General features: G+C 38.5%; 1 long non-coding RNA gene across 1 annotated transcript; it reads right to left on the bottom strand.

Annotated features, from left to right (window-relative positions):
• Window positions 1–227: 227 nt before the first annotated feature.
• LOC121135125 lies at window positions 228–7523 on the bottom strand. The gene is made up of 3 exons (XR_005872307.1): window positions 7378–7523; window positions 910–1042; window positions 228–270 (listed from the first exon to the last, which is right to left on the bottom strand). It is a non-coding gene; the product is annotated as an uncharacterized LOC121135125 (long non-coding RNA).
• Between the last annotated feature and the right edge of the window lie 6766 nt (window positions 7524–14289).

Genomic DNA, 14289 nt, shown 5'->3' with positions numbered 1-14289 from the left:
AAAATTGACCTTAAATTTATAGCAATAACCAACCCTGTATAAATGCAAACAAACATTTATAAACAATATTTGGGAATGTGGGCATCTTTCTTTCCAAACTACTTCCTGCTGTTAAGGGGCGCTGAAATACGATGGGATCATGACAAAACTCAGAAACCTGTATAAGTCCTTATTTTTGGGGTCTGTAAGGATCATCATCTTAGCTGTTTTAGATGTTGAATCACTTGGGCCACTGCTTCTGGAGGTCTTGCTTCATCAAACCATGCTAGTCTGGAAGGAACCCACAGCATTTTATTTTCTGTGGAAACAAATGCAAATTTTTTCCCAAGTAACCTGTCCTTTTATTTAAATTTAGAAGTCAAAGCATTTTTAAAATATGTAAGTTGGATTATTTTAGCAACATTGATAATCAAATGTCTTTTAGTAGTTTTTGTTTTTTTTTCTTAGCAATTAAACAATTTAAAGACAACACAACAACACACAGTATCCAGACTCTCTGTGTATTTTCCATTCCATATACTTTTACCTTTTTCTTTTCTTTCACTTAATACCAGTACCTCATTTACTAACTGTTACCAATTTTGAATTCACCTATTTTTAATCCATCCTCCAACCGAGGATGATCCCTTAGGCAAAAGCCTTAAGATTTATTCAATCCACCCTCCAACTGAGGGCTATATCTCAGGTTCCCCTTTCTTTCCCGACCTTGTGGGCAAAGGCCTGGAGATTTAACCTACTTGCTGGCCAGCCTTTGAGGGCGATCTCTCAGTTTCCCTTTACTTTTCTGACCTCAATGGATCAGGCGAAAGGCTGGAGATTAATTTAATACACCTTCTCCTTAGAAGGTGATTTCTCAAGCAAAAGCCTGGGGATTTGATCATTTAATTTTACTGTTAGAAGTTGAGGTACCTGTTTTTAATTCTTTTCTTTCTCAAGTCTCTTCTCTCCTGAGTCTTCTTTCTGGCCAAACTTTCCCAGTCTTGCCAAGTCTCTGTGGATCTCAGTGGGACCTCCAATTGTGGCACCCACGCCACAAGCAACCCTGAGGTATCAGGAAAAGAAAAATCAGATGTCCAGCTGTTGTACTAAGATGTGTCTTTATTTTGCAAGTGCTAAGAGGTCTCTCTCTTGTAGGAGGGAGAAGTCTTATATACAGTCTTACAACACAGTGGAAAAACCCCAGGTGGAAGAGAGCATGCTTTCCTCCTGCTAGATGTTGATGTCAGTGGGGCAATGTGGGGGCTGTAAGCCAGGACTAGAAAACAGATGCACCTGTGGCTACCAGCTGACAAACAACTCAGAGACCCTGTGGGGGCTAGGCCCCAACATAGTTAACTATATAAATATAAATAAATACAATTATTTTGTTTATATTCTTCATTGAACTTAAACCTCAATAAAGGAATAGCTAATTTCTATGAGAAAACAGTCATCCATGTTTTTTTTAATATAGCTTCCCATGTGCCCTTGATTTAATAAGGGTTCATGGTGACAAACACACTGTTTATATATATTGTAATAATTTTTTTCTGTCACCAAATAATATTTATTCAATGTTTTGTAATTTTCATATAATTTCCAATGTTTTAGACATAAACTAAGTATTACTGAGACAGGAATTTCCCGATGTCTATATTTTAAGCTTACACTCTGGATTTATAAACTATTTTTGTCCTCTTCAATTTTTCAATATATTATATACATATATATATATTTTTTGCCACAATACTCTGCAAATGGAACAAGTGGTCAATGAGACAATTTCATCCTCCAGGATGCTTACAGTGCAATTTGTCAGGAACAAGAAAGGAAATGTACTTACACACCATGGGAGCTACAGACGCTAATAATAGAACTGACTGGTCAGCTCCAGACTGTATCAGCTGTGTGGCTCAGAGAGAAGTTTCTACAGAAGCAAATGAAATGACAGGGAATTCAAGAGAATAACGGCAGGAGATGTGGGGCACATATGTTCATTGCAGTTTTATAAATGTGGGTGTGCATGTAGGAAATAGAAAAACGAGGTTGGCAGACAACCAAAGTAAAGATGGACAAGACACTTAACGCAAGATAGCATTTAGTTTATTTGCGGTTGGTAATCTCAAATGTGATTGTGTTTGTGATTTGATGGGAGCTGGTATGTAGCTCAGCGGCTGCACATTTGTCTAAGACTAACATGTGCCCTAGGTGGTTCAAATCATGATGTACATGCTTGCACACATGTGTGCACGCGTGTGTGTGCGTGCGCGCGCACACACACACACACACACACATTATACTTTATTTTGAGTTATCTACTTCAAAACCATAGCCATGAACTTTGAAGTAATGAAGAGCTATTTTATCTTTGAGAGCAGTTATGTATTACACAATCATTTTCTGTTGTTCAGTTGTAAGAATTTGAGATATTGCATAGTCCAAAATTCCAGACACTTCCACAGTCCTCTCCCAAAATAAGGTGATTGGGTCCATCACAGCAAGACCCTCCCTATTCTAGTGTTAATTTCTGTTCTAGTTTGCTTCTGTGTTGCCATAATGAAATGAAGACCATCAGCAACATGTGGAAGAAATAAACGTTTGACTTACAGGTGACAGCCTATCATCAGGAGACACAAAGAAACCTGTAGCAGCGTTTTTCCCTTACTCCCAAAGAGATATGCCTCCTAATACTTAAATAGTAGTTTTAGAAGGTAGGATATTTAATAATGACACTGCACTGTCATGAAAAGATTAATGCCATTAATGCAGCTAAGGGCCAGTTATCCTGGAAACAGCTTTGTCTTATAAGTGAATTCTTGCTGGGAAGCAGTGGCCCATGCCTTCAATCGAAGCACTTGGGAGGTATTGGGAGGCAGGTGGATCTCTTTGAGTTGCAGGCCAGCCTACAGACTAAGTTCCAGTACAGCCAGGCTAAAGAAAGAAACCCCGTTTCAAAAAATGTAGAAACAAACAAACAAAGAACCCAAAACAACAAACAAACCAAAAAAAGTAAATTCTCTTACCCACAGATTCTTGGGCCCCCAACTTCTTAATTTCTTTAGGGGTCCCGTGCTACATGATGTTATAATCCAGAAAATAGGTCCCAGTAAAATGCAGATGCCTTTGGACTTCAAAACCCTCCTGAGTAGTATGCAAATATGCATCTATTGTTTACAATTTACCCTGTCTGTGGTGTTCTATTTCAATAGTAGAAACACGATTGTGTGCTATAATGTATTAAAATGATATATTAAACAACTACCATTTCATACTTAAAATTATAAGGCTTCCTATACATACACATACAGAGAGGCATATATATACATATATGTATAAATATATATGTATACACGCGCACACACACACACGCATATATATATATGAAACTGGTCATATTTGGAGGCAGAGTTTATATCTTGTAAAATTTTATTTTCATTTTGCTATTTTTAGCAATTTCTCCATTCTCCAACCCACCAAAATGTTTTATTCATTTTAACTTACCATCAAATGGTTCTCTTTTTTCCTTCTAGTACACATATTTCAAATCACCCTTCCTATTCCAGTTAGATTAGAGAGGAGGGAAAGTCTCAGGAAATCTGATAAGCAAGAATCATATTTCCTTTTACAGATTCCACATACCCGATAGCAAATATTTTTCTACAGTTCTATAAAACATTGACCCCTGAGTTGACTAAGGAAACAGTATTTTAAAAAAAATGATGCTTGCATGAGATGCACAAGCATCTCACACAGGTGCTACAAAACTGCTTTCTTTCACCTGAATAATTATGTGTTTTTGCCTGGGAACAGTAATTACTTGAAGCTAGTGGGTTTGGCTGTCTCACAGTACAGGGCAGTTAGTGCTGTACTTTGGCAATGAAATTTGGATGTCTCAATCAGGACCTTAAAACTGTTTCTTTAAAAAAAATGAAAACTTCTCCAGATGTTTATATCTAATTAAACTGGAAACACGGCGTACGCTTGAAGAAAAAAGGAAAAAGAAACACTCCCATGACACCAGCAATGGGAACAGAGAAGAGCAGCATAAATCTCACAGCAGTTATGGTGGCGTCTCAGCCCCACTTATCCAAGACTGAATAGATGAATGAGATACTTAACCTTCTGGGTCCATGTATTCTCCCTCTGAAAACTACAAGAAATTAAACCTGGACTTACCTAAAACACTGCCATAAATCTGTTTTCAGCCTAGTAGAATACATTTTTCAAGTTGCTGCAAATACTTCTTATCTAGCCTGATAAAGGAAGGATTAAGTCTTCAAAACAAGCCATTTATTAATTTTAATTAAAGGCATTTACCATTCTCCTCCCACAAATATTTAGATTTCCTTTTACTTAGATCTAATATGATAAAAGGAGTTTAACCTCATCTCTAGAAACTTTCATGAAACTGGAAATGCTAAGCGTGTATTATCTTGTAAGACAGTATGATTAATAAGCTCCTTTTATGAATTTTGGATAAGGTACAAATACAGGTAATTAAAAAATTAAAATTAATAGTAAGTCTAGCATTTGCTTTCATTTCACTAGTCTATTTCATCTTTTTAAATTATTGCAGACTGGATTTTACAATAAGATAAAAATGATGAGGTGGTCCATGGAGGAAGTATTTAGACACCGACCTCACTGACTCATTCTGTGATGTCAAGCTAGTGAGTGAAGGCCAATGTTTCCAATGTTTCCAATGTGGTTAAGCTTAGCATGAACAAATGAATGATCCAGAGACCAATATTGGGATTCAAGTTGAAGATCAGGAAAGCAAAACAACAAAGCTATCAGAGAGCTCTTTCCTCTAATAGGGCTGGGACATTCCTATTTTCAACATGGCTGGAGAATGAATGTCTGATACTGAAACCTTGCTCCTGTTTTATATACCCCTCTAGTGCTGGGAGTAAAGGCATGAGATCACAGTTGCTGAGATCATCTTTGTGAGAGCTGTTTCTCTTTAGGACTGGATCAATTTTGCATAGAGTTGGATAACCTTGGACTCACAGAGATCCATCTGCCTCTTAGCACTGAGTCCTGGGATTGAAGGTGTGTACCACCACCACCACGACCTCCTAGCTTCTGGCTGCTGGGATTAACGGTGTATGCCTGGATTCTATGGCGTGTGGCTGTCTTTGCTCTCTGAATTCTCAGGCAAGCTTTAATAAATCATAGGTAATATTTCACCACAGTGAGGTGTGCCATTGGAAGGAGACAGAGGTCAATTTTGTTATGCTAACACACCCTATAAACAGGAGGCATGAATCTGTGCCAGGAGTGTCTAGAAGGACATGGACCATATAAGGGACAGAGAAGAGTACAAAGAGTTTGAGGAAGGGAGGCCATGACACATGGAAGACATGGTCCTAGGAAGCTGAATAGGGTGATACAAGGCTAAAGAAATGAGAAATACACACACACAGGAAAGTTGGGATCAGACAGGGTGTGGGGAACATTTTCTATCCAAACTATGATACTCTGTTTGAGGTTACCTGTTTGACATTTAAGAAGAGCTGTCAGCTCCAGATCTTTGAATGTCATATGACGCATGTTTGAAAGCGTTTCGTATGTAAATTCTCTGAAGTCAAAACTTCAGGGAAACTAAACCAGAGAATGTAAGTGGGTGTAATCTACCCTAAACTGTGTGTACTATGAGCATGGGGCAGGGTGGGGTGGGGGATACACGCAGGAAATTTAGAAGCGTGGGGATGGGGAGATATAAAAGATACGACCCCAACGAAGGAGGAAAGTCAGACCAGAGTAACTATGTGACAACTGGGGAACGGTGTTTATAGAAAGATGTGCTTGTGTGGAGCCGTTAGAGAAAAAAAATCTATTCCCGATTAGCATAGTTACAAAAATACAAATTAAAGAACCAATAGCATATGTCCATTGTTTAGAATGCAGATGTGTCTTTAATAGTCAAAACTCTCCAAGAAGTTGAAAAATGTGTTGCATGCTGAGAAAGTTAACAGGGTCATTTAGAAGAGTCTGGAATTTGGTGATTCCTCATGGGAGGTCTCACCTTCCCTAGGGAGTGGATAGGGGGTGGTTTGGGGAGTTGGCTGGAGGCATGGGAGCACTGGAGGGAGAGGGAACTGGGATTGTTATGTAAAATAAGATTGTTTTTCATTTAAATAAACATTTATTTTAAAAAAGAGAGAAGAAGGAGAAGAAGGAGGAGGAGGAGCAGGGGGAGGAGCAGGAGGAGGAGGAAGAGAAGAAGAAGAAGAAGAAGAAGAAGAAGAAGAAGAAGAAGAAGAAGAAGAAGAAGAAGAAGAAGAAGAAGAAGAAGAAGAAGAAACCAGGCTGAACAAGCCTGAGTGTTCAGCTACTGGTTTCCAGGTCTCTTTCTTTGTATCTCCTGATCATGGGCTGTCACCTGCAAGTCTAAGGTGTATTTCTTCCACATGTTGCTGATGGTCTTCATTTCATTATGGCAACAGAGAAGCAAACTAGAACAGAAATTGACACTAGAATAGGGAGGGTCTTGCTGTGATGAGAGCTGATTTTGTACAGTGTGGCTAATGCAAGCCCCAAATTGGGACTGTCTGACAGGAGGTATTAAAGTTCCCAACTGTTTTTCACACATGCTAAATTAAAGAGCATGACAATAGACTTATGGTTTAGGATCAATTCGATGAGTTGTCTGAATTCCCCCCAAAATACTGTCCTCAGCATGAAAATATGACTGTATATTAAGGAGAATAGAATATGCTTGAAAGTGAATCTAAATTTACCAGAACAGAAAGATTAGGGAAAGGAAAACACACATTCAACTTAAAAAGAAAAAAATAAACAAACAAACAAAAAAAAAAACCAGGAAACTGCTAGTGATTTTAGATAGGAACCCATGTTCCAGAAGAGCCTGGAAATTTGAGGAATACTGCTAGAGCTGTGAACCTAAAAATATTCATACCTTTCTTGATTTCTAAAATCCTATATAACCAATCTAATATTGACAAAAACAAAATACATTCGGTGACTGCATTCTAAGTCATGAAAGGGAAAACTGTACAATAAAATGAAAGAACTACAAAGAATCACTAACAGAAAACAACAAAGTTTAGGTGAATATTTCAAAATTGAAGAAAATTAATTTTAATAACAGGCAAAGGACATAAGAGAACTGAGTACATCTAATTAAAAAACAGACATGAAGTAGTTGCCTCCCCAAAATACCAAGGACCCCTGGAAATAAATGAAGTCCACAGAAAAGACATATATCTCCTTCAGAGCAATTAATCAAAAGAAGGAAATTCTTAGATGAAAGAGATACAAAGGTTCCAGGAAAAGTGGTTACACCCCCTGCATGTGAGTAATGTTCACCTTTATCTCTCATGGACGGCCTAGGATTAAAAACCGGAGCAAAGAAACACAGCATTTTACACTTACATCTCCATTGTGAGCATGTGTGGGCTCCGTGAAGTCTTGAGGGTGCAGTTTCTCTGGTTGTCTCCTTCTATCATGTGGGTTCCATCAATGGGACTCAGGTGGTCAGACTTGGGAGTTAAAAGGCTTTAGCAGCTGAGACATCCATTCTGGCCCTGAAATACGAAAATCTAAAATGTCTCAGAATGACAATTTATTGGAAATATCTAATGTTTCAAAGTAGCATAGAGTTTATTAAGATGCTCTATGTACAAAAATTAGTAAGAGGGCTAATTTTCATAATTTTAGTCTTTTGAAGTCCTTGTTTGCTGAATTTGGCACGTGTGACCCTTCATTAAGAATACTGGGGTGATGTACCAAATGATGTTATAACAATAAACGGCACACTTACTAAAAGTAAAACTAAGTATTTATTGTAGAAATTACTCACAAGATACCAAACAAGTAACCCAGATGAGCCGAGTAGTTTTCCGCCGCTCAACTGGAAGCCGAGAGCCGGAAAAAGAGACCAAGACTTCCGTAGGTCAGTCTTTTATACCTTCCTCCATATCGCCCCCTAGCCATGCCCAAAAGTGGGCCTAGCTAGTGACGTAGTTCACTGCCTATGTATGTATATGTCTTTAGTCATGCTTAAAGTGGGTGTGGTTAGCAGTGTGGTAAACCGCTCTTTTATTACCTCATCTGTATGCGCCTCTAGTAAGTCACATGGTTAATGGCGGCATTGTTTTCCTCCTACAATTCCCCTTTTTGTCTAAAAAGGATATTTAAACTTAAAACAACTAACTTGTGTCAATGAACAAAATGTATCAAACATCTATCCCATCTAAACCTAAATTTATCTGAAAGAAACACCCAAATCTGAACACCTCCTTCCAATCCCAACTCTAAAATAATGGAAAACTAACACTAACAGGTGTAAACTATCCTATAATATCAATAGTAGGGAGAGGGGCGTGGAATTCTCAAAACTACTTCCTGCTGAGATGGGACGATGATAATCTCATGGGGACCTGTGAGAAGAAAAATGTTAGTATAACAAAATCTCTGTAGATCAGACAGTCTCTGTATGGCAGGAGATGCTTGATTGAAGTTCCTGACTGGGGTTCTAGTGTTGATTGAAGCTCTCGTCTGGAGCTCTGGCCAGATTGTAGAAGATGTGCTGTTTCAGTTTCTTGGTCCAGAGTTGTGTAGAGTGATGTAGTTTCAAGCCAGTTTCAGGATAGTGCTTGTCAGGTGGAGTCAATGATGTGGGGCAGTTCAGATGCCTCCAGTCGAATCAGTGAAGTCAAGGAAGTGGATCCCCATTCTCTTTCTGAAGCAGTTGAAGATTGCTGTCAGGAAATCCCTTGTTCTCTGGAAAACTCAAACATTAATGTTAACAAAGAAATATTTTAACTTTTATATGTATGCATACCGGAAGAGGTGACAATAGGGAAGATGGTAAACATGAAGGAAATTAGACTTTTCAGAAAAAGAAATCCACAGATAACAGTCCCTAATTTTATTTTCTTTTGTCTTATATCAATGGCTCTTTGATATAATACAGAAATTCTGAATTTTATTTAAATAGTATGCTTGAATTTAGAGTAGGAGAGCCAATCCAACTCCAAAGCCAGCTTCAGATAAATGAATGGGAACTGAGGTATGTGAAGAAATAAAGATAAAAGGGTACTGTGAAAAAACAATATAGAGAGATTTAGACTTTGATACCATACTGAGTTACTGTTTGTTTGATGGTCCTCAGGGTAGCTATTCATTCTCCTTCAGGAATCCATATGTCCAGTATTCTTTGCTGAGTTTGCCTGTGAAGACAAAAAACAAAACACTTCTCTTTCCTTTTAGGAAGTCACTTTACCCATGGTGGTATATGAATTTGTAGTTGAGCTGTTGTCTTCCTCCTCCTGAGATGTCTTTTGTTCTGATCGAATCTTAATTAATTTTGATGCAACCCAAAGCTTTTCTTCTCCTGTGGAAACAAAAGCATAACCCCTTCCCCAACGTAACACATATCCTGGTTTCCAGACTGCGGTCATAACATCCTTAAAATACACTGGTTGGTTCAGTTCAGAAGTCTTCTCTGTAGTCCAGTGTCTTTCTGCTGCAGTTTGTCCTTTTTCATCAGCATTCTCAGTGCCTGTAAATTCATACATGCAGCTTCCCCATCGCATCTGGAAAAGTTTTCTTGCTGTTGACAAGCACTTCCCACTCCTCAGTCTACAACTTGATTTTCTAAATTTCCTCTGTTTCAAAGATCTAGGAACAACACCACAATGTCTCTACATTTTTATTTCTCTTGCAAATATCATTTTAGTTAGCTGAGTTGTGGGCATTTTCCTTTGCCATAGCGAATAAATTGTTATCTCATTACATTTCTTAAGTAACAAAATATGCAGAAATCAGTACTGAGTAATTTAATACGCTTTTGTATTGCAATAAGCTAAAAACATAGCATGTCTAATTTCTATTCACTCTATCATAGGTCGGACATCTTCAACGGTATAAAACTTCACATGTTATTTCTTAAATGGCATGCAAACTTAAACCGTCTGAATTTTTTTCATTTCAAGGGCGTGCAAATGGCACTGAGATTGGTCAGCCAATGCTTGGGTCAGCTGAGGTGCCTAACACACTAGGCAGAACAGTCTGTGCTACCTTTCCTACCTGTATGTCTTCCCATGCGTGTGTGGAAACTTAAAAGCCTGTGCTGTCCTTTGTCTGTAGCTAGACCTGGGTTCATGTTCTAGGTGAGGCTGCGGCATTTTCATTCACTCATAACAATGACAAGGCTGAGAGCAGACAGTCAAGGGCAGGAAGCCCCTTTCAAGCTCTGCATGCCACCACGCAGTGCGGAAGGCTAGACTCCCTAGAGTTGTCACATGCACTGTGGCTTACCGTCGGTAAATGAAAATAACTTCCCTTCACTGAGTGAAACACACAGACTGGGTCAAAATCCAAAGATGACTGGAGGCTTCATGATGTGGTGACACACACAGTTTCCACAGACGATCGTAGCGAGGAGAAGTGAAAAATGAAACACTAACGCTTTCAGTTCTTAACAGTCAGGATGCACAATTCACTTTACATAAGAAAACGAAAAGCTGTCTTTTTCACAAAAAGGAAAAAAAAGAGGTTACAGATCCATTAGAGCCAAGTCAAAACGCAAAAATAAAATTGACAGATGAGGAGCAGAGGTTTTCAGTAAATTTTTAAAAAAGCTTCAGTTACATCCAAAGATACTCTACATTGCTCATAATATGAAAATGCATATTGAATTTCACGAGAAAACTGCAAAAATGGAAATAAAGAAGAGATATCTTGTGCTGGTAAGATAGTCTCACACATGACTGACAGGTGTATAAACCCTCTTATCTGCAAATATATTGATATTTTCATATTTTACTATATAAAATTTAATATATATTCATGTTTATGCACACACATACACTATATATATGTATATGTATATATGGTAAATCTAAACTTTAAAATATATAAAGATTTGCCAATTATTTTTGTTCATATACCCCTGTCCTAGTTATTTCACATTTGCTGAATAATTGCAAGTAGTGAACATTATGGTGATGGTTTAAAGCAGTGGTGGGCTGGATGGGTCTAAATGGTTATCAATACTGACTTATTTAAATCTACCTCTGGAAAGCATCAGATTACTCTGTATGTTTTTAAGCAGAGTGACTTCCATGATCTATTAGGAGTGAAAGAGCTAAGTGGAGAGAAAGAATCACCTGCTCACAATTCTGTAGGGAGAAAAGGAAGAAACAGATAGACACATTCATTCATGTATGTGTGTACATGCATGCATGCAGAGTCACACACACACACACACACACACACACACACACACGCACGCACACATGCAGACACACACACACATGCAGACACACACACATGCAGACTCACACACACACAGATGCATTTAGTAATATACAAAATATTTCTTAAAATTTAGTGAGAAACTACAATTGGTGTATTAGGCGAGCTGTTTTCATCTACCACCAAGGTGGCTGCTTCCGGCAAATTGCGCAGAATGGATTTAAGCTCTTAAAGGCAGCACAACTGTGTGTTTACACCTCTAAATCTAACTGTGGAGCTTCTGTAAGGTTGCTGCTTTCAATAGCTTTTATCTTGATCATTACTAGATGCCTGACATGCGTTTCATGATATGTACATTCAAGAAAGAGGGTATGAATTTCAATATGTAAACCTCCACAGGAAAACCACCACCCTCTAGCGTTTCTTTTGAAGTTGCCCAGTATTCTTCACAGAAGAGCTTTACAATGATGACAATCAGGATTACAATAATTTCCTTGTTATCTTTCAACCTTAAAAAAAAGTATCTGTTCAAGATTTTATAGCACTCCGATTCCATCATTACAAACGTTATCTTCTGAAGGTGTCAAACAGAGAAATTGAAGTAAAACCTCAATAATTGCAATCTATTTCTGGTTGGGAAATTCCCTACTGCATATCTGTTGATCATTTTCAAGAAACACAATAAACTAGTTATACTGATATCATAAAACCACAGAGATTGTTTAACATGCTAAGAGATGAGCTGTTTTTATTCCAACATTTACTTCCTATTAAGAAGTTGCAGCTTTACAGACTGGAGAGATGGTTGGCAGTGAGGTAAATAATGCTTGCTGCTCTGTATCTACTTCAGGAGATTCACAACTGCTTATAACTGTATCTCTCAAGGATCTGATGCCTTCCAGCTTCAGAGAGTAGTACACACAAACTCCTTCAGCCTCACACACATACATAATAAAAATTTTAAAATGAACTCTAATCTTTAGACAGAACTGGCTAATTTATTCAGGCTTTTATTGAATGAACTTTTTGTGAATTGAAGTAACATAGGAGTGTTTCCTCTACAAAAAGCTACAGGAAAATTTAAGAGACAGTGGATTCATTTACAAAGACTCAAGGTTGGCTGAGTGGTCTAAACTTAACTGTAGATTAAATCATAAATCTATAATACAGTGACAGCCTATGGAGGCTTTAAGGTCTTAGTCTCTTTATTTGTATAACATGCATAGAAACATTTCATTGGCATAGTGTTGAAAGAAAAAAATAATTGCTACTTATCTTCATTTTTCCTAAAATTTTACTAAATATAGTGATGAATACTCTATATTTCTGTCATCTTATACTCTTACCAGAAGGGTTATTAATTTTCTCACAGTACTTAATTACAACTACTTATATCCCCTTAATAAATTATGGTTTATGACTTTATAGCATTAGGGACCTCTGAAGTTTGAGAGAGAATAAAATGGAAAATAGACTGATAAATGTTCATCACATATACTGTGTGCTCAGCATTCTATTTAGGGTTTCTATTGCTGCAACTAAACACCATGACTATAACGCAAGTTGCAGAGGCAAGTGTTAATTTTGCTTATACTTACATTTTGCTGTTCATCGTCATATGAAATCATGACAGGAACTCCCACAGGGCAAGAACCAATAACCAGGATCTGATGCTTCTTACTGGCTTGCTCTCCATGGCTTCCTCATCCCTGGGATGTCTCCGTGCACAGTGGGCTGGGTCCACCCCCCTCAATCACTAATTAAGGAAATACCTTATAACCGGATCTTATGGATGCATTTTTTCAGTTCTCTCCTTTCAGATAACTCATTTATGTGTGTCAAGTTGACATAAGACTAGTCAGCACAACTCATCCCTTATCAACCTGACACATGAATATATCACTATTAAGACACAACCTTTCCTTTCTTATTCATCCCCCATATCTCACATTAAAAACTTACAGTTCCTTAAAAGTCACACAGATTCAGAAACATCAAAATTTCAGTCTGTTTAAAATATCCAATCTCCAAAAGTCTAAAGTGTGTAAGTCTTTCAGCTATAGGGTCCTATGAAAATCAAAATAAATTTAAATAACTTCTTACTTCAAGAGGGAATGTGGGTGTTAGTGAGGGGACCTAGGTAATCTATGGGTCCTTGGGTAGTATTTACCCCTGGCATACAAATAGACTTTGAGTGCCCATGCCACAGTATGGGAGGCTCTCTCAGCCAGGACTCTTGCAGGAGGGCCTAAGCCCTGCCCTGGATGAAATGACAGTTACTGGAGATCCACCATGGAGGGCTTCACCCTCCTTGGTGATCAGAGTGGAGATTGGGTGGGGAACTGGGGGACCAAGAGGGAAGGTGGGAGGGGAGGGGAGGGACAGGGAGCTGGGATTGACATGTGAAACAAAATTGTTTCTAACCTAAATTAAAAAAAAGAAAATCAAAATTAATTTAAATAACTTCTTCAAGAGGGAAGAACCAGGGCATAGTCATAATCAAACCAAAGCAAGGCCAAATTCCAACTTTGTAAACCCTTTGGCCAGTGTCAAATACACACTTGCCATCCTTTGGATTCCTCTGAGGGGCTTGGGTCACGTCTTCTGCCCTGTCCTCTACAGCACAAACAGCTCGTGTTCTAGGGTCTAGCTGGTCCCACTCCACTGCTGCTGATGTCCTTGGTGGTTGTCCCATTATACAGGCATCTGTAAAATCGCTGGGGCTCTGCTGTCATAACTGGGCTACACTTTTACCAATAGCCTTTCATAGGCTATCTTCATGGTGTCAAGCACCTTCACCAATGGCCTCTCCTGGCCTCTCACAGTGCCAAGTCTCAGCTGCTCTCCATGAACACCTTATTCTTTCAAAATCAGTACCACCTGGGTGAACCTTACACTGCCATGTTAGGCTGCCAGAGTGAGGTACAACCGTGGTCACCTCTAGAAGACAGTTTCTTAGTGCCAACTACCAGGAATATTTCACTTCAGTGATACTGGTCCCTTTTTAATTACCACTAAATTCAGAGCTCCAGCTGACCAGCATTGAGTGTCCCAGCAAAGCGAAGGTTTTTCTTTAGTAGTCCT

Source organism: Mesocricetus auratus, unplaced genomic scaffold (genome assembly GCF_017639785.1).
Source record: "Mesocricetus auratus isolate SY011 unplaced genomic scaffold, BCM_Maur_2.0 Super-Scaffold_100031, whole genome shotgun sequence".
NCBI classification, from domain to species: Eukaryota; Metazoa; Chordata; class Mammalia; order Rodentia; family Cricetidae; genus Mesocricetus; species Mesocricetus auratus.
The sequence above is the reverse complement of the archived record's forward strand: the minus strand, read 5'-3'. Positions and strand labels throughout refer to the sequence as shown.